The sequence below is a fragment of the Sus scrofa genome, chromosome 6 (genome assembly GCF_000003025.6).
Source record: "Sus scrofa isolate TJ Tabasco breed Duroc chromosome 6, Sscrofa11.1, whole genome shotgun sequence".
NCBI lineage: Eukaryota > Metazoa > Chordata > Mammalia > Artiodactyla > Suidae > Sus > Sus scrofa.
Genome location: NC_010448.4, coordinates 33,408,973 through 33,415,391, shown reverse-complemented (window position 1 = coordinate 33,415,391; position 6,419 = coordinate 33,408,973).

Sequence of the window (6,419 nt, the reverse complement as noted above, 5' to 3'; positions counted from 1 at the left end):
CCAGCAAGCATTTTGATTGCATTATTTAATTTTAACTCAATTGAACATACATGTGTTGATCTTCGAGGGTGTGCTGGACTGTGAGTTGACAACTGACGGCCATAGGCTTAGACCCTCTGGAAGTTAAGTCCCTGTCCTTCAGGACAGAAAGGCCAAAGAGAGCCCCAAGCCACCCTCTCCCCCCCCCCCACCTCCCCGCCTCCCCGGTTCCTCCCTCCCCTTCTGTCTCCATTAGGCATGAATGGGCATCACATCTGTTTCTTTTCTTGCTGGAAAGCGAGAGGCAAAGACCCTAAAATGGGGACAGACCAACACACACCTGGGTGGTCTTTAAATTAGAAAAGTTTTTGCCAGAGTTCTTCATTTGGTCTGCAGGCTCCTACTTTTCATTGCTCTCAGCCCCTGTAGGTTGGGAGAAATGCGGGGCAGGGGGGGGCGGTCTCGGGTGGGGTATCACAGGAGCCCTTCATTGTTCTGTTCTCTTGGGCTCCCACTGTTCTCTCCACCCTGTCTCCAGCCCTGATTCTTCGCTGGCTGGACCAAGCCTGGTTTGGGGCCCCAACAATGCAAGGCAGAGCCAGGGGGGCCCTGGGGGAAGTGAGGAAGTCAAGATAGGGGTTCAGTGAGGGTTTGCTCTCATTTTATGTTAAGCAGAAGGTCTTGAGCCAGGCTGTGTGGATGGCAATCTCTGTTCCACAGCTGGGGGGCCTGGGAAACTGTGGCCTCAGTTTCCTCAGCTGTAAAATGGACATAATGAGAATTCTACCCCATTGGGTGCAGTGAGGAACAGTGAGTTACTGTGTTAGATTGGATGTCAGCTCTAGTTAGATGCTGATGAGAGTCTCTGCTGTCTGCCTCCACCCCCGCTCTTCATCCTTCATTGAAACCTTTCCTTCTGAGAGGTGTCTTGTATCATTGCGAAACCTGGTAAGGTGCGATTTCCCTCAGTGCTTGCTTTCACATTTCAATCTGTAAAGAAGTCAGATGTCCAGGATCTGTAACTCCCCCAGCGTCCCTAGGCTCCAGGCCTCTTTCTGGGTCTAGATCTTTCATTTCCAGTAGAAATACATCTGGTGTTAGGTTTTCTTGGAGTAGTATTGATAGATAACTATAGATTAAGTGAGGACGTAGTACAAAAATTATTTATTGATTATCTGAAATTCAAATTCAACTAGATAGCTTTTGGGTTTTTTTGTTTTTTGGTGGTTTTTTTTGGTCTTTTTAGGGCCACACCTGCAGCTTATGGAAGTTCCCAGGCTAGGGGTTGAATCGGAGCTACAGCTGCCAGCCCACGCCACAGCCACAGCAATGTGGGATCCAAGCCACATCTATGACCTGTGCTGCACCTTGTGGCAACACCAGATCCTTAACCCACTGAGCGAGGCCAGGGATCAAACCTGCCTCCTCATGGAGACTAGCTGGGTTCTTAACCCACTGAGCCATAATGGGAACTCCAGATAGCTTTTGTTCTCATTTGCTAAATCTGACAGCCTGACCTAGGGATTTTCTTTACTGGTGGCCAAAAGGTCAGTTGCTCTGCCCTGTATCTCGATAATGGACAGAGGTCGGCTGGGCTTCTGGAACTGGCTCTTCTCAAGAAGAATCAAAAGCTCCAGAGTAGAAAGAAGGAGAGAGGGTATCAGTGATAACTGGGGTCTCCTTGTTTGTTATAAAGGTAGTGAGAGCCATTTTCAAAGTTATCGTCCATGGCTATCCAAGAGGACAGAACAGTACACCTTCTGAAAGTTGTATGTTTTTTTCAGACTTCAGTGTAGTATTTGGGGGTGTATGTGTGTGTGTGTGTGTGTGTGTGTGTGTTAGGAAAGTGAGGGCCATGGAAGGGTTACAGTTAGTGGCTCTGCTGTGTGGATGGGTCCTGTGAGCCATGTGATGTATAGCATATATGTTGTTCATTTTTGTGTATTCCTATAGAACATTCAACGGTTTGGTACAGTTGCCTGGAACTCTCCAAGTTCTTTTTGCTTTATTAACTTTTTCCGAGTTACTGAAAAGTCTATTTCATTCGTAAGGAGGTGAGCTTCAGTAGAAGAATCAGATGTGGGCGGAGGAGTATCTTTGAATTTTGAAATTTGCCAAGGGAACCATCGAGGGATTGGTGATTGGGTGAGAGCTAGGCTTTTGTGATTATTACACGAGGGTTGGCAGATATAAATGATCAGTATTATATTCATGAATATAAAGTAAAATTACCATCGGAAAGGAGGTTTCTTAAGAGGGACCATTTTATGGAAGAGTCTTCCCACCCACCAAATCATCGTCAGCTTCCTCAGGTCGAGGAGGGCAGCCTGAGGAAGAAAGTGTTTAGAAAACGCATGTGCTCACTCGCGTGCATACGAGTGCCTTTTTCATTCTTTTTTCCTCCAAAGACAGTGATGAGAAACATTATTTAGTCTCTGGCCAAAACAGTGGTATGATTCAGATTCCAGCATTTGTACAGGCAGATTAGCTAGTGCACCTGCATATGTTAATGTGAGAGACATCAGACTGACGGGGGCCGGGCGTGTGTGCTATTTCCCCAGGAGGAGGTTAAAAGGAGAGCCACAGAGGGGTCCCCAGGATCAGGCAGCCCCTAATCTGAGGAGGAGGTGTGTTAGGTTTTTAGTGTTCTCTAAATGTCCCCCCCTTTTATTTGCAAAGCTGTAGAGAGAGAATATTTTCTATTTGTTAACATAATTTCTTGTCCAAGTCCCCACAATAAATAAGGAAATCAGGAAATAAATGAGGTTATCATTTCTTACTTAGATCCTAGAAGAGATGGCTAGGAAATATTTTACCAAAATGAAAGTTCTAATTTCTGTTTAGAGTTGCTAGGTGGTATTTCAGCTGCTCGGAGCCCCGTCCTTTCTAAGGCATGCATGAGCTGTTTGCCTATGAATTCTCCGGGCTCAGGGGCTCTTTTCAGACAAGGGACTGCGTTGCAGGCATCATTTGCGGCGTGGCAGGAAATCACAAACTCTGGGAGATGAAAGGAGCTGAGATTTAAGAGTAAAAACTATCATGGAAGCCACTTTTTGACAGAAACTGTTTCCAACCCATGTGTGGCAATCCTGGGCCAACAATAATATAATTTACATTTCATCCCCTTTACCTGCAAGAAAAGTTACTTTGTTTTCTGGCACTAATGGGATTGAGAATGTATCCTATTATAAATTCTAAATAGTTTGACTAAAAATATCCTCTTTCCTCCTTAAATCTGACTCTCTCTAGTAACTGGAGTCTAACTTTTGGGACGAAATCAGTCTGCTTCAGTTTCTAGGCATCGCCTGGATCACCTGCCTCACAGGTTGCCACCATCCCACTTGAAGATGTTTTATTTAATTTTGTTGAGATGGGATCTCCCTCTGTCCACAAGCCTTGGCACCTGCTGGCTCACCCTTTCCCTCTTACCCGGGAGGGTTCATCCTTTTTTCTTCTCAAATCCTATTTGATTTTTTTGCATTTCCTGATTATTATCTTGGGAAAACAAAAGCCAGCTGCGATCAGTTAGGGCAACAGCTGAAGGAGGCTTGGCAGGTAGAGGCCTTGCAGGTTTCCAGGCTCAAATTGTGAGAACTGAAATGCAGCGTTGTGGGTTGCAGTGACTTCTTGCACCTCCGTGTTTCCTCTCTTCTGCCTACACACTGCTTGCACGCGCGCGCACACACACATACAAACACACACACACACATATGCACGTCCCTTTTCTCGCTCTTGTCCAGCATCCCCCTCACTCTCTACAGCTGTATTTCTAATCAGCAGAAGATACATCTTGCTTGGAGCCAACCCTCCTTTTCTCTGCGCATTCTTAACCTCCTATCTTATGCATGGATCACTGGTTAGCTTAGAAATGCGCAGACACAAAGGAGAAGCTGACATTCGAGGTTTGACGGCCATAATGGCTGTTTATAAGCCTAATCCATCACGTTTAGTGGACACCTCCATTTTTGTCCCTCTGAAAAGGTATAAATAATAAAATGGGATAGCTCCAGCTCAGAGGTGCCTTGGTAAATATTTTAACTATTTACAAGATCGCACCAATAACAAAAGAGGCATCTGTACCATCCACAGAGAGGGCCCCCAGTCATTAAAAGAGACCCAGATGGTTCCTCCCATTCAACCAACAATAACATTTCTTGATGGCAGGGCTTTTGTGACATGGTTTACATTTTTTTTTTTCCATATCACATTGGGATATTCTGAACTGGTCCCTTTTTCTTCACTGCCCCCAGCAACCTTTCTAAAGAAAATCTCCCTAAATAGCCTTTCCCCTCCGAATAGAATGAAGCCACAGAGAAACATGGCAAAGGCATGTTTCAAAGCCCGATTCAGAGAGGAGTCTGAACAATTATAACCCGGGCCTTCTCCGCGTCCAAATATTGACATGGGCCCGCTCATTCTGTGGGTAAACACCCCCGTGGAGCCCCGCATGCTCTGTGCCATCCCAGCCTCTGCCTCACTTCATTCGAATTGACCCTTTCCTGCCAGGCATAAAGAGAGTGCAACGCGAAGCGGGGCAAGGCAACGAACACAGGGATGACTTTAGAAGTTAAAGGTGTTTCTTCTCGGACCCTGTGCCTGACTCTAGGGTTGGCCCGGCGCTGTGGATGCTGTGGACCTACGCAGCTTTTGAAATTGTTCAGCAACTCAGATTGCTTTTTCACTCTGAGCATGAGCGAGATGGGTTGACTCTGTCGTCCCTAGCTGCTTAGTAACTGTTGCCAACTTTAGTTCTCTCCCAGACACCAGGAAAGGCAACTTTTTAGCTACACAGAGATGGCAAAGAACAAGCAGGAAAGGGGGTGGCTGAGGCACCCAGGTTCTGAAGTCGGGGTTGATGGGCTGATTTTTTTTTAAATTGAAGTATAGTTGGTTTACCATATCATGTTTGTTTCAGGTAATAGCACAGTGATTTAGTTATGTCTCTCAATAATCTATCTATCTATCTATCTATCTATCTATCATCCTCCAGATTTTCTTCCCGCATAGGTTTTTACGATATATTGAGTATAGTTCCCTGTGCGTCCTTGTTGGTTACCTCTTTTATAGAGAGTGTGTATGTTAATCTCAGCTTCCTCATTTGAGTCTCAGTTCCGGGACCCAGGCAAAAGCCTTCTCTGCTTGAGCTTTGGTTTCCAGCATATAATATGGGGGCAAATAATGATGGGCATTTCTGAATGACAGGAGAGGTTCTTTCTTTGTTGCTTCTTAGGGCCACACCCTCAGCATATGGAGGTTCCCAGGGGTCAAATTGGAGCTACAGCTGCCACAGCAATGTGAGATCCGAGCCGCGTCTGTGACCTACACCAGAGCTCATGGCAACGCTGGACCCCCAACCTGATGATTGAGGCCAGCGATCGAACCTGCGTCCTCATGGATACTACTTGGATTTGTTCCACTGAGCCACAACGGGAACTCCTGAGATAGTATGTTTAAAGCAGGGAGTTAAGTGCTCAGTAAAGTTTGCTATAATTAATACTGACAAACCTATCTTAGATCAAATCTTTCGAAACCAGAAGATGAGGTAAACAGCAATCTCATTTTATGCACCCTGTAAACAGCACTGGCATTTGAAGTTTCTTTTTTTGTTGTTGTTTTAATGTTCTTGGATTATAGTGGTTTTTTTGTTTGTTTGTTTGTTTGTTTTTGGTTTTATTGTTGAAGTAGAGTTGATTTACAAGGTTGGGATCATTTCTGCTGTACAACCAAGTGATTCCGTCATCCATGGACACACATCCATTCTCTTTCAGATTCTTTGCCCACATAGTGGATCACAGAATAGTGGGTAGAGTTCTCTCTGCTAATAGCAGGTCCCTGTTAACCAGTCATTCCATAGACCTCAGGGTGCTTATGCCAATCACAACCTCCCAGTCTCCCCCACCCCCACCCGTCCCCTTTGGTAACCATGTTTTCAAAGTCTGATTTAAAAAAAAAAAAAGATACAAATGAACGTCTTTGCAGAACAGAAACACTCACAGACTTTGACGTTTCTTTGTTGGGGGTGGTGGGAAGAGCCCCCAAAACCAAAAAACAAAACCACGTGCCCACTCTCCAGATCTTTGAGACATTTACAGGTTCATTTCTTTTCCGAAGGCTCTATTTAATTTTGGAGTTTCCCACTTTCCAAATTTGGTCAATAAAATTAACAGCCTCCTTTTGAGTGGAACATCACACCTCGGAATGAGCTCAAGCTGGCGCTGCGATTGTCCGGAGGAATGTGAGATTTACATTTCACAGCTCCCGGCCAAGTAATGAATGAATCAGAGCTCATAAACAAACGATCCTCCTCGCTCCCCTTGTTCCGTTGGCCCCCAACGTGGGGTGTGTGCTGCAAAGAAAAATATTTATCCTGTTTGTGTGGCGCTGGGTCCCCGAATGGCCCACCAATAAAACAACATCATAAAGGGCATTCACAGCTGAGC